The sequence below is a fragment of the Leuciscus leuciscus genome (assembly GCF_965113295.1).
Source record: "Leuciscus leuciscus genome assembly, chromosome: 7".
NCBI lineage: Eukaryota > Metazoa > Chordata > Actinopteri > Cypriniformes > Leuciscidae > Leuciscus > Leuciscus leuciscus.
The window spans coordinates 6,702,316-6,717,575 of NC_138731.1; positions in this window are offsets into that span (position 1 = coordinate 6,702,316).

The window sequence follows — 15,260 nt, forward strand, 5'->3', positions numbered from 1 at the left end:
ATTTTAGCCTGTGAGCACGGGTTATATACACGCTGGCCACACCCATTCTGACGGTTAGAAGGGTGTGGAGGGCGCGAAGCGCCCTCATTGGTGGCCACGTTGCAGAGTGCTCACTAATAGGCTTAAGCAGTTGCCGCCGAGCAGCCAATGAGCACGCTTATACAGCCTGTCTAGGTCTGCCGGCTGCCGCACTGCGTTGACAATGAATACAAAATTAAGGATCATTTTTGGCTTCAGATCTCGAAGAAAGAAGACTTTCCCGATGCGTAAGCTACTTACGCAATACGAGAGAACCTCTCGTAAGAGAACTGTAATTCTCACTCCTGTCCACTTGGTGGCGAGTGCGCTCTTGCTGACTATAAAGTCAATGGGCAACGAATGGCTTTTCTGAGTTACACTGTTTACTAACCTGTTTTTTACTGTCTATATTTTATTGATGTCTTTCTGCGGATGAAACACTGACTGAGCAGTTACATGAGAGACATGATACGGATTTCGGTAAGTTAGACTGTATTTTTCAACGTATTTTCTGATGGTCATTTATGTTTATTTCGTTCTGTAGTAAAGCGGAAGGGATGGTCACGTTCACTCGCACTTCGCTTGAACTGAGGCGCTAGTCTATGGCAAGCCGTTTTAACTTTGATTAATTTCATCCTTGATATCAACAATTCAATTTTCACTAGTTAAAACGTCTCAGGTTACAACTGTAACCCTAGTTCCCTGAGAAGGGAACGAGACGATGCGTCAATGACGCTTTGGGAACGCTCCTGCGTGATTGCGTCTGAAGCACCTATGTCAACTAGTCCAATGGCGAGAGTGGGCGTCACGGGCGGGTGACGTGACGCCCAGGAAAGGATAAAGGACAACCGCGCTAGCTTCGAAAAGGGCCAAAGCAAGTCGATCACAGGGATGTAGGAAGTATGGCAAAGTGACGCATCGTCTCGTTCCCTTCTCAGGGAACTAGGGTTACAGTCGTAACCTGAGACGTTCCCTTTCGAGGGAACGAGACGATGCGTCAATGATGCTTTGGGAACGAGAATGCCCAACATGCCATACGAACCAGAACCTGTCTGTGTGAATACTGCACAACTAAGACAAGAGCACTTGAGAACCTGGGGAAGAGCCCAGGTCGAAGTTGCAAAACCTTACGAATGTGAGCGGAGAGGACCAGCCTGCCGCATACCACATCCTACTGGGATATCTACATATAATAAGGCTTCTAAGCCGCCATACTCCTGTCCTGGTCTAAAAGCACCACAGAGGAAACAACCAAAGGTCCCCCCCCCTCAGGGAAATACCACCAAAAGGGACATGTAGGCACTAAGGCAGCTACGTACACCTTCAGTATGGAAGGGGATAACCCTGGGGAAAAAAACAAACCAGCAGTAACTCCAGCACTGTACCAATCGGGCAGTAACTGGGCCCCACTGTCCAAGACCCGCAATATGAAGGGAAAACCCATCACTAAATACATAGAGTTTCCTCGTGGAGGGAGCTCTGGAGTGAAATATGGTCTCCACAACCTCAGTTGAGAGACCAAAGTCAATGAGTTGGGCCCCCTCACAGGCCAAACCCACAGGTTCCAAATATCTGGGCTGGGGTGAAGGGTCACCCCTCCCACTTAAAACCGAAGGTCCCTCCTGACTGGAATCTCCAAGGGAGAGCCATCGAGGAAAGACACCAGGTCCGAGAACCAGTCAGCCCAGCCAGTACGATTCTACTAGTAGTAGACTTATTCCGTCCCGGCGGACCTTCTCCAGAACTCCTGGGAGCAGAGTAATCGGGGAAAGATGTACAGACGTAGCCTCGGCCATGTCCATACCACAACGTCCAGCCCCAAGGGAGCTGGGTGTGTGAGGGAGAACCAAAGTGGACTGTGCGTCGTATCCTGAGACGCGAAGAGATCCACTTGTGCCTGGCCATAAACCCCCCAAATGTGCTCCACCACCTCGGTGTGGAGCCTCTATTCCCTGGGCCTCAGCCACTGCCTCAACAGGATGTCTGCTCCTACATATTTATGAAAGAGACCACTGATGTGTTGTCTGTACGGACAAGCACATGATGGTCCCTCAGGTCTGGGAGGAATGTCTCAAGGCATTGAAGACTGCCATCATCTCCAGGCAATTTATGTGCCAAAAAGATGATGACTCCTCCACAGGCCCTGGGATGAGCGGCCTCCCATTACCACTCCCCAGCCGGTGAGGGAAGCATCTGTCGAGATAGCAACTCGATGGCAAAGAGCTCCCAACACCGGAACCTGGGAAAGGAACCAGTATTTCCTCCATATAACCAAGGCGCGGAGACACTGCAGCGTGATCTTGATCGTACGAAGGGAGAACCCTCTGGTTCTGAGCCACCACTGCAAAGGTCTCATATACAGTAGGCCAAAGGGTATCACATTGGACGCTGCTGCCATGAGGCCCAACAGTTTCTCGAACTGTTTCACAGTGCGTGACAGGCCTAGCTTCAACTCTTTTGTGGCTGTGAGGATAGCAGCTACACGAACAGGCGAAGTGTGGCTCACATCGTGACTGAATCCCATACCACACCAAGGAATGTGGTTCTCTGTAGTGGAGAAAGCACACTCTTCTTGGCATTGAGTCTCACCCCAATTTCTTCATCTGAGCGAGGACGACATCTCGATGCCGAACCGCTAACTGTTCTGATTCCGCCAGAATCAGTCAGTCATCGATGTAGTTCAGAATGCGTAGCCCTGCAGCCTGGCGGGGCCAGAGCTGCATCTACGCACTTCATGAACGTGCAGGGTGATAGAGTTAGACCGAATGGAAGCCCCCGATAATGATATTCTTTGCCCCCAAAAGAAAACCTCAGGAACTTCCTTTGTTGAGGGAGGATGGAAGTAAGCGCCTTTTAAAGCAGCACTCAGTAGCTTCGGGATTTCTTCGCTGTATTCTCGCTTTTTGCTCGCAGGTTTCTCTCTAGAGCTCCCCCCCACAGCTTCGGAATAGATATTTGACAACACTGTTGTAAAAACTCGTTGGTGATTCTCAGACACCAGAGGCTATAGATCAACGACATCAAAGCAGATGAGACATTCTTTAAAACGTCTTCTTCATTCGGGTTCGGACAGCGTGAGGGAGCGCAATAATGACAGCATTTTAGCAGATTTCTTTTGGCCGTAAAGCAATTGTTTACATCGCGAGACCTGATATCACGCGAGACTTCCTGACGCGGCGGCCGGCGGCCCGCTGGCTCAAAGTTGCAAGTGCGTATTTTCCGCTCACGGGCACCAGGGGGGTGCGAAACGACCACCATTCAACCCGAAATAAGTAATATAACCATTCCAATGACTCCGAAGCTGTTCAGTTAAGGTAAAAAAAGTTACTTAGTTCACCTTTAAATCTATCGTGACAATCCAGTCCTCGGATCTGATTTGAGTCACGATCTGTTTGAGTGTGAGCATCTTGAACTTGAGTTTCATGACTACACGATACAACAGACGAAGATCTAAAATGGGAACGCAACCCCCCATCCTTTTTCGTAACAATAAAGTAGCGGTTGTAAAACCCTGATTCTCTGTCGGGCGAGTACACCTACTCTATAGCTCCCTTCGCTAATAGAGACTCTACTTCTTGCTTCATTACCAGAGCCTGTTCGGGATGTACTAACGCGAGTAGCACCCCGTTGTAACGAGGTGGAGGAGAACGAAACTGGATTCTGTAACCTCTCTCTATTATCTGCAGGACCCATGGAGATATATTCAGCAGATTCTTCCACTCTGTCAGAAAATCTACTAAGGGTACCAGTCTCTCGAGACTGGCCTCTGGTGTTATTGTAACAGCCATTTCGGTGACCTGAAGCATCCTGGCAGGAAACAACCGAACTGACTCTTTTTGAACCCCCCTCAGAGGGTGCGAGTTTGACACAGTGTCGTGGTGACACTGAGCCATGTGCTCGCTGGAGACCGCTGCGCCCTGAGGCACCAAGGGTGGCGGGGTTGGCAGAACAGCCTCCTGAGGGCACCGAGGTGGGGCGGGCACCGTATACTGAAGTGTACACCGCTCCACCCCGGTCGGGGTTGCCCTCAGAGGTCTGACACCAGTGGCATCAGGACCTTGGCCGAAACCTTTTTCACAGAAAAAACAGTCCTTAGATCCATCTTCTGCTTTAAAGGCTTCTGTTGAGAATGCCATTCCGATCCCCAATCTTTCTGAGGGGGAGCACAGGAAATTACACTCTGCCCGTACAATGAGTTTGTTAATGGCTAGGGCTGCTCCGCCCAGCAGCCCCATTTACAAAGTTATAAACTCCAAACTCATTGTACACAGGAGATTGAGATGTAGAATCTTCAATTCCCTTAACTCGATGCTCAGCGCATCCATCTCCTCGGAGGTGGACAGCTGTAGCACCAAATTATACCATTTAATTCCTCAAAATTAAATGTAGTAAAAGATCAACCAGACAAGTTAACACGGTCTGGATGAATTACTGAACATATACATGAATCTAACAAATGAAAGTCAGATAAGTAAATTTAAATGCAGCCCACAGCAAAAAAATCAACCAGACAAGTTAAAATAGTCTGGATGAAAGGCTGAATATATATTTATATATATAGGCTTATATATAAAAAATTGTTTCAACATACAATAAAAGAATCATAAATTCATAGCTTGCAATACACTATGTATCTCTCTTAATGAATGCATAACCACTGGATTCTTATTGCAGTCTTTTTTTAAATAAACAGTAGCATGGGGAAACTCCCGATAGTGCACACACGTCGGTAATTTTCATGAATGAACGTAGCCCGTCCACTATTATTCTTATTGCAGACCCCGTAATCTATGCGCTGCCTCAGCACACGCGAGATCCGAGGTCGAGTAACAGAATATTTATTGCAGACCCGTAATCTACGCGCTGCCTCGAGAAGAAAGCCATCAGGAGCAGAGCTAACTCTCGATAGTGCAAATGTTACACGTCGGGAATTTATGAATGAACACTGTCAGCCCCCTTTTACTAGAGCTGAACGTGCATGCTCCACTCCCAAACAAACAACACATGAATCGCGTGTGTCCCCACTCGTAATGAAGCGAGTGCAGGGAGGAACACACGATCCAAAGCTGTTTGCTCCCCATACTCCTGTCTAGATATACTTGTGGTTGTGGACTACATCGATGCTCAGCACATCTACCTCCTCTCTAACCAGGGCGGAAGAAGCCGCGGCGCGGGCTTCCGATCCCAGAGAGAGAGCGCTGGATCCCCCGGGTAAAGGCAGAGAAAAGGCAGAGCCCGTCTCTAACCCCTCCGCGAGATCCATTTGCGAACCCCACAATACCAGCTTCCATGCTGCCTCGGCAACACGGGGCCGGTACTGCGAGGAACGCGAGCCTGAACACCCTCCTCAAAGAGTGACAAGCGGGAACGGAGCGAGTAAAGCGATAGTAACTCGCAATGCTCGTAGTCAGCTCCCTCGTGCACTGACAGATCATGCTCCGTTCCAAACAAACAACACATACAACGATTTAAGGTTGTTTGTTCGCCATAATATCTATGCTTGTGACTGATATAGTGACAGACAACAATAAATATGACAGACAGTATAACACAGAGCGCTTGCTGAGGCACAGAAGCTAGCGCGGTTCTAAACCGGATGTCCTTTATCCTTTCCTGGTCGTCACGTCACCCGCCCGTGACGCCCACTCTCGCCATTGGACTAGTTGACATAGATGCTTCAGACGCAATCACGCAGGAGCGTTCCCAAAGCGTCATTGACGCATCGCGAGTTCCCTCGAAAGGGAATGATAGATTTATACTAGTAACAATGCTAATACTTCATATCAACAATTACATTTTTACAAATTAAAATGATAATTCTTGATATTGAATTTCAACTAGTAAAAACTATAATTCTTGATATCTGTAATTGTAATTTTCACTACTGAAATGTCACCATGGGCTGCCATTCAAATTCAATTGTTAATATCAAGAATTGATTTCTTACCAGTTGAAATTACAATTTCACATATCAGAAATACAATTCTTACTTGTAAAAACCTTTATTTTTGATATTAAGAATTCAATTGTCACTAGTTGAAATGTCTATTCTTGAAATCAACAACTGAATTGCTAGTAACAATGTTCATTTTTGATATCAATAATTCCACTAATAATTTTCACTAGTGACAATGTTAATTTCTGATATTATGAATGTGATTGTTACTAGTAAGGAAGCCATTTTAGATATCTGAAATTATATTGATATCAGAAATACATTTTCAGATATCAAAAATTTAAATTTTTACTAGTAGCAATTTAATTGTGGATATCTAGAATAAAAATGTTTACTAGTAACCACGTAATTCTTGATATCAGGAATTCACATTTTTACTAGTAGCAATAATTATTGATATCAAAAATTATATTTCTACTAGTAAGAAATACAAAGCTGATATGTGTATTTGGAATTTCAACTAGTAAGAAATCAATTCTTGATATCAACAATTGAATTTGAATGGCAGCCTATGGTGACATTTCAGTAGTGAAAATACAATTACGGATATCAAGAATTATAGTTTTTACTAGTTGAAATTCAATTCTTGATATCTAGAATGAGCATTTTAATTAGTAAAAATGTAATCGTTGATATCAAGAATTAGCATTGTTACTAGTGGAAATGTAATTTCTGATATCAAAAATTGCCATTGTTACTAATATAAATCTAATTTCTGATATCAATAGCCGCGTTTCCACTGTCGGGCTAGGGCTAACAACGAGCCGAGCCGGGCCAGTGGCCTCGGGCCTCAAGCTTGCGTTTCCACTGCCGGGCCATGAGCCCTGCAGCTCTGCCCTAAACCCCGCCCTTAACACGCCTTCCTGGATCAAACGTCAAACGTCATACAAGTGTAGTAGACGGTCCCTGCTCCACTTCTGAGTCAAATAAGGGAGTAAAGATGGCGCCGGTGTCTATGGCTTGCCGTCTGTCTCTGCGCACTTTGTTTGTATTTTCGTTATTTTTGTCAATTATTATTGCAAATGTCAACTCTCTACTGGTCTACGACCGCCAAATACTCCTAGACCTTCGACCCTTGATTAAAAACGTGGTGCCATTTGAGCATGATGGCCAAAAAACGTTCTGTCCTCCGTTTCTTACGGGAATACCAGCTCACCTTCGCCGTGTGTCAGCTCCACTTTTGCGCAGAGCGCGCCGGAGACGCCGGGGGAAACGCGGTGGTTGGCTGGTGAAATTGAGGACCAGGCTGGCGTCTTCTACTATGATTTTGCCTGGAATCCGTCCGGAATTTCGTCGCCTCGCGCCGTGGCGTTCTGCGGACCCGATCGACTCCTGTTTGGTTCCAGTGGCTGGCTTGGACGTGGGGCTCCCTGCTTGCCGTGTTCAGGCTCCTCACCTCCGCTGGCGCGGGGTGAATCAGCAGAATCTCCGGCCGCTTGCTCGGACTACACTGGCTGCAAAAGCCCCGGATCCAGTTAGATTTGCCCTGGTGAATGCTAGATCGCTAGCAAACAAAACTTTCATCTTGAAGGACTTGAGTCGCGTGATCTGGATTTTCTCTGCGTAACGGAAACGTGGATTCCGGTGAGTGAGTCGAGTGCTTTTTGTGAACTTTTACCGTCTGACTGTTTGTACTTTAACTCCCCGAGGACGTCAGGTCGTGGAGGAGGACTGGCAACAGTCTATAAAACAAATTTTAAGTGTAAACAGCTCGCACTCGCTGTATCCTTTGCCACCTTTGAGGTGAATTTGTTTGAACTGAGCGGTGCATCTCCAGTGCTGTGCGCACTCGTATATAGGCCACCCAAATACAACAAGGATTTCATCACTGACTTTTCTCATTTTTTGGCTGAGTTTGTGCCAATGTATGACTGCCTCCTTATTGTAGGGGACTTTAACATTCACGTGTGCTGTCCTGAAAAGCCAATGGCAAGCACTTTTTTAAATGTCATTGAGTGTTTTAATCTTGTACAGTGTGTATCTGGCCCCACGCAGGAACGTGGGCACACTCTTGACCTGGTTTTAACTCATGGCTTAACTGTTTCTAATCTTGAAGTCTGTGATGCTTTTTTCTCTGATCATATGCCTGTTGTATTTGAAATTTCCCTCTCTTGTGTCGTAGTTAAACCGTGCGCTCCTGTGCGCCGTGGTCGGATAGTTAACCCTTCCACTGCTGTTCAGTTTTCCTCTGTTTTTAATCTAAATTATGTCTCTCTCTGTCCTAACACAACTGTTGAAGATCTGTGCGCTGGTTTTAATGCTGCTTGTCAAGCAGCATTAGACACGGTAGCCCCCGTAAAAACCAAGCTGTCCAAACCGAGATCTGATCCTTGGCTGACCGATGTCACCCGCGCTGCCAGACGCGAGTGCAGAAGGGCGGAAAGAAAGTGGAAGAGGGATAAACTCCAAGTGTCATTTCAGATACTTAGAGAGAGTTGGTGTTCTTATCAGAAAATTGTAAAATCTGAAAAGACCAAGCATGTTTCTAACATTATTTCTTCTCATGGTCACAATCCTCGAGTTCTTTTTAATACTCTCAAAACAATACTTTTTAATGTCCCACAACTTCAGTGCTTTGAGAACCCATCAAAAGTGTGTGAGGAGTTTCTTCATTTTTTTATTCACAAGGTGGAGAGCATTAGGGCCCTTATTGGTCCACCTTTGTATGACCCTGGCATTTTTGTAACCTGTTCTGCTGTTTTGAACCAGTTTGAGCCTGTTAGCTTGCCTTTTTTAGAAAAGATTATTGGTCAAATGAAGATCAATGGCTCCCCCAATGATGTGATTCCCCCTCGTCTTTTTAAAGAGGTTTTTCCTACAGTGGCGCCCTGCATACTTGAAATTGTTAATGTCAGTTTAATTACTGGAGTCGTACCTATGAGTTTTAAGCATGCAGTTGTTCAACCCTTATTAAAGAAACCTGGTCTGGACCGACTTGAGCTCTCTAATTATCGGCCGATTTCTAAGCTCCCTTTGCTTTCCAAAATTATGGAGAAAGTTGTTTATCTGCAGCTGAGCACATTTTTGAATGACAATTGTATAACTGAAATTTTTCAGTCTGGGTTTAAGTCAGCCCACAGCACTGAGACAGCTCTGCTGAGGGTTTTCAATGACATTCTTCTGGCTTCGGACTCTGGTGATACTGTTGCTCTGCTGCTATTAGACCTTACGGCTGCGTTTGATACAGTTGACCACCAAATTTTATTGTCTCGACTGGAGAACTGTGTGGGCATTAAGGGGTTGGCCTTAGCCTGGATTATGTCCTATTTGGAAGGCAGAAGTTTTTCAGTTCAGGTCAGTGATGCTGTGTCCTCTTCGGCTTCTCTGTCGTGTGGAGTTCCTCAAGGGTCTGTCCTTGGGCCGCTACTTTTTTCAATGTACCTGCTGCCTCTTGGGTCAATCCTCAGAAGTCACAATGTTTCGTTTCATCTTTATGCTGACGATTGCCAAATATATGTGCCGCTAAGTCAGTCAAAAACCCTTTTAGAGTGTCTGAATGAGGTGAAAGCATGGATGGCTATGAATTTTTTGTATTTAAATGAGAACAAAACTGAGATTGTGTTATTTGCTCCTAGTGACTCAGCTACTGCGGTTCCTGTTGACCTGGGTTGTCTAACCCGAGACATTAGCCCTGTGGTTACAAACCTGGGAGTCAAGTTGGACGGTCGTTTAAAACTGGATGCCCAGATTAGTGCAGTGGTGAAGACCAGCTTCTTCCAGCTGAGGCAACTAGTCAAAGTAAAACCGCTTTTATCTCGCGATTTTGACATTTTAATCCATGCTTTTATCACCACTCGTTTAGATTATTGTAATGCACTTTATACTGGTCTTAGCAAATCACTTATGGCATGATTACAATTAGTCCAAAATGCAGCTGCTCGTCTTTTAACTGGAACTCGAAAATTTTACCATATCTCACCCATTCTCCAATCCCTCCACTGGCTCCCTGTGCACTTTCGCACTGATTTTAAAATTCTTTTATTTGTTTTTAAATGTCTACATGGCCTGGCCCCCCAGTACCTGTCTGATCTGCTCGTGCCCTACACCCCCTTTCGTTCGCTCCGGTCAGCTGACCAGGCACTGCTGGTTGTCCCCAAGACCAAACGAAAATTAAGAGGTGACCGAGCGTTTGCCGTGGCAGCTCCGAGACTCTGGAATGAGCTGCCTTTGCACATCAGACTGACTGAGTCTCTTCCTGTTTTTAAATCCCGTCTTAAAACTCATTTATTTTCTTTGGCTTTTAACTCAGTTTGATTGTTGACTTTCAGTTTTGTATTACTGTTGCATTTATTTTTATTTTTATTTATTGTTTTATTTTTATTGTTATTGTGTCTTTGTTGTATGTTATTGTTTATTTATAGACTGTGTTCAGCACTTTGGTCAACAGTGTTGTTTTTAAGGTGCTTTATAAATAAAGGTGGATTGGATTGGATTGGAAATAAAGCACTCTGGGATGACGATTCTAGCACACAAAACATAAACACGCATATGAGCCACTTATGCAATATTTTATTTGTTTTCTTAGGAAGTTAGAAAACTTAGAAACTCTCTCCACTAACTGTGGTTAGAAACTCTCTCTTTCTCTTAGAAACTCTCTCCACTAACTCTCTCCACTAACTCTCCACTAACAGGCGATTCTCCATTTCGAGCAGCGTTTATTTTTCGCGATATAAAAAAGTGAAATGTGCATCTTGCCGCAGACCATAACTTTCCCTAACACCGATAAACTCCGCCTTTTACCTTGACCACGCCTCTAGCCCGAGCTGGCCCAAGGTATTCGATGGGCCAGAAATCCTGGCCGTTGGCCCCGAGTCAGCCCCGATCAAGTCCCGGAAGTGACAGTGGAAACGCGACTGGCCCTGGCACGCACTAGCACGGCCCGGCCCTGGCCCGACAATGGAAACGCGGCTAATAACTATAATTTGAACTAGTGAAAACTGAATTGTTGATATCAAGAATTCATATCCTGGAAATGAATAAAAGTTAAAATGGCTTGCCATACTAGTGATCTCTCGCGCCACATTAAAGAGCGCCAAAACAGTATTTATTGTTTGCATTTTGTGATAAAATGGACATAATTTGAAAGCTGAGACTTTGTTTCATTTCAAAAGTAACAAAGCACAAAGCTTATTATGATTTATTGGACAAACATTCATTATGAAACTTGAAAAGTGACCCAGTCTCTGTTCAACTTTCTCTTCATAGCCCATATTTAGCATAATCTAGCCTATATGCTTGGTCTGTAAGTTTGTGAATAAAAATGAAAATGTGAACAAAAACAGAGCCTATTAAATGTCTTATTATCATTAAAATATGAAAATTGAAATTAAAATGACGGTAAGAGATTATGACAGAATTTTTACGACCCTGTCCGTCAAAATGATGTACAAATGTACAATGCTGAGGTCTAACACGACCTCTGGCCTACAATCACATTTGCAGCGGGATTTATAAGTTATATCTACATAACTAGCCTACGCTAGTTATATATATATCTAAATAAGTCAGCTGCTTCTGTAAGTACTTTGGATGACAATAGTTTGCTCTACCCTGTGCTGTTCAGTAAAGGATGAAATTGGTTGTTGATGTAGACTTTATTTTTATTTATATTTTATTTATGTTTTTTTATAGTACAAACTGGTTAGTGGCCTAAAGGGACATGTTTCTGGAAAAACACTTTTTTTTTTTTTTTTTTTTACATCCCGTATTTTCCCACCAACTTGTCCATTTAGGGCCTTAAAATTTAAGTTTGTAAAAGATGATTTTTAATGTTTGCTTGACAAATTCTTGTTTGAAAGATTCAAGTAGTTTTTATAAGCTTGAAGTTTTTTACTGTTAGACAGATAGAAAATCAGACCAACTCAGACAGATCAATACAAATTCAGACAGACCATATCAGATGACTTCAGACCCCATCAGACCTCAACAGACCCCCAAGAAACCACATCAGACAACTTCTGACCCCATTTGACCACGTCAGTGAGACGGGCCAGGCAGTTTCATGTGCGCCTCCGTTTGCAGAGCTTTTATCAAACACACAATGGTAAACAGCAATGACTGTGGGAAGGCACCATAACACGAAATGAATCATGCAGGGTCAAACTAAAGCAATAAGCCCCGCGAAGCCGTCGTGCCTAAAACCCCCTTAGCTGTTCTAAATTCACTGTAAAACACGGCTTCAAGGGGCTTACAACCAAAAATATAACGTTATAACACAACAAAGCATCACAAACGGCAGTTGTGCAATAATACTAATGTAATGCGGTCACAGGTGTGTGTTTGTTGAGTAATTTACAACGGCTTTGAACGCGACTCAACCAATCAGAATCAAGGACTGGAACTATCCATTTAAAAAAAATTTGTTTAGAGCACATTGTCATTCAATAGTGTCCCTCGGGGTGGATGCTCTAGCAAGCAAATGACCACCTCTACTACTACCAGCGGTTCTGGCCAAAGTGGAGATCTTGAAGGCCCAAGTCAGATCTGGCACCAGATCCAGGGAGGTACAATCTACATGTCTGGCCGCTAGACGGGAGTCTTCCAGAGCTCTTGGAGAAGCAGGTCTGCCCCATCTGCAAGGCAGCTGAATGCTGCTAGTGGGAAAGGTTCTCTCAAAGGTGTCAGTCCAGGGAAATGGACCCAGTTTCATGCGAGGTGGAGTCAGTCTTGTAATTTCTCCAGTTCTTGGTGGAAAATTAACGTTTTCGTCTTCATTGGGATTGGCGTTTTACCATTTTTGTAGCATAAACACCATCAAACCGATGAGAGCTTCGGATCTTCCAATGTTTCATTCGCCGTGCAACTGATACTAAACTGCCATTGGCTCATCTGCGTTCGAGGGGAGGGGCTTACCGATAGGTCAATTAGAGCCATTAGACACTTCTCACACTGAAGACAGCATTTCTTTTGTCTATTTCTTCAGTTAGGAAAAGTAAAAGTGATGCGGAAATGGCGTTTATTTGTATTACCGGGTCAGTAAGGTATTTTATTGAACAGATAAACAACCATAGCCTATGTAGCTCTCTAACAGAGTTCATTGTAAAGCATTATCTATTGTGAAGGCTTATTTCATTATGGTTGTTGTAGCGCTGTGCTGGAATTTTCAGAAGTGATCCACCAGATATCTAGCCTGGTCCTACTAGACTCTCGTACATTTCATTTGTACAGAGGGTCTGGCCACTCTCCATTGACAAGTGTTAACTTAACCTTGAAGGCGGGTATTCTGTTGAAGTTTAAAACTATTGGATCTGCCCAGAGCCACTCTGGATCTGCCTTAACCAATCGCTAACGTTTGGTCGTAACGTAACCCTACAACTCAAACTAGCGCACGACCTCCACGTCCACATCATCGTTCTCAGCCACTCCCTCTCTTCGCTGATTGGATCGGTAAAAATTTGGCCGGAGAAAACCCACGAATATACCGCAAATCCAGACGGAGTACTGAAGCAAAATGAAAATTGAGCGGAAGTACATAGGAGGGCGGAGCCAGGCCACCAGATATCCACCAGAAGAAAAATAACACGTATGAATAGTTAGTTGATATCCTGGACACCGGGCATGAACACTCAGCTCTGCTGGATCTGGTCAGCAGTTTCTCTATATTGCGGTGTTGTTTACAACACTCACACTTACAAACACGCATCTGCTACTTTTACAGAAACCTCAGCAATTATACTTCCTCATTTACTCTCTAGAATAACTTTTTTTTTTTTAAATAAAATAATTAAAATGCTTTCCTGTTCCTGTTGCACAAGTTGTTAATGACCAGCTTGCACAACTACTTCCTCATTCTACTTGTACGGCTCAGGCATTTTAACAGCATTCAGCACACCTCCATACAGACAGTTACTCATGAGAACACAGATTATTACTATGTTTTAGGACTGTCAGTTGATTAAAACAATGAATCATATGCTCTGTGTTAACATGATTTTTTTTTAGCATGAATTATTATTCTTTTCTTTCTTTTTTACTCTTTTTGCTTTTTTGTTTGATGCATGTCATTATACTTTGTAATGGGTAACAATATTATATCTACTTCCTATCTCCTGATATTCCTTCATCTGAATGATTTTTAAAGGCAGCAGATGTACTCAAGCGAGTACGCGATTTGGGACGCAGCCCTAGTTCTTTTCCCAGTTCTACTGAGTAACTGACTACATCTACACCAGTGAATTAATTTAGTCCCTGACACACTGTGAGGAAGGCTGATGGCTGAAATGCATTAGTGTGCAGCGTTTCTGCCATTTTTAATGTTTTTATTGTGATAGCCATGATGTAAAATAATTTAACTCTTTTAAGCTAGAAGAAGTACCTTGGATTCTTTTCTAAAAGTTAACATGAATTATATTGAACTGGCTGAAATCTTCCTATAAAAATATTTTATTTTCCAAATGTGAATTTGAATAATAAATACATAAAGTGTTCATCTTCTCATTTATGTTTTCTTTTTTTTTTTTTTTTTTACTCACTGATCATATTTCATACCTGTTGAGTTTTAATTTATAGGCTAAATGAATTTGACGGATAAACAGGATTTGCTGCTTGTGTGTTGCTTCTTGTTGTGATCTTGTCCATCCTTTTAATGCAGTTCTTGCAATACTTGCCTTATAAAGAAATGTAACAATGTTAAACATATTTAATTAGTCTTAAACAGTAACACATAGACAGCACTGTTACTACTACTGCTATGAAGGATAATTAAGAATTATCAGAATTTTGGCATAAACATGAAAAATACATACAATTAAATTATTGACAATGAAAAAAAAAAATTGAAAAAAAAGAGTAAAACATTTAATAGAAATAAATAAAGGTCCTCTCTGATATTATTCATAATAATATCTCTTGTCCAGTACCTGAAAAAGTCCAGATTTTTGTATCTCCTTGATTTCAAGTGGCATTTAGTCAACTAGGGCTGTGTTTAAATAGATTTTTTATGCCCTTCCCTTGCTAACTGAAAACTGAAAATCATTAAAAAGACCTTTGTCTCAAAATATAGTCAATAATTTTAGCGATTCATGCATTGAAGTCTATGAGGTGTATATCCCTGAATGCTCCCATTGTAAGTGCGTTGTGGTAATTATGTAAGTAACAGTAGTAACACTCTGGTGTTGATCAGTTCTCAGATTGGGCTTCAGTATAAAAGAGCACAGAGTCTCTTGCTCCCAGTGGACCGGAGCTCTTTATAAATGCTACCGTATCCCTTCCTCTCTCATTATTATTACTGTCACTGACTGGATCATTTATTTATTACTGCGCCATCTTAGCCCTTCAGAGGACCTCA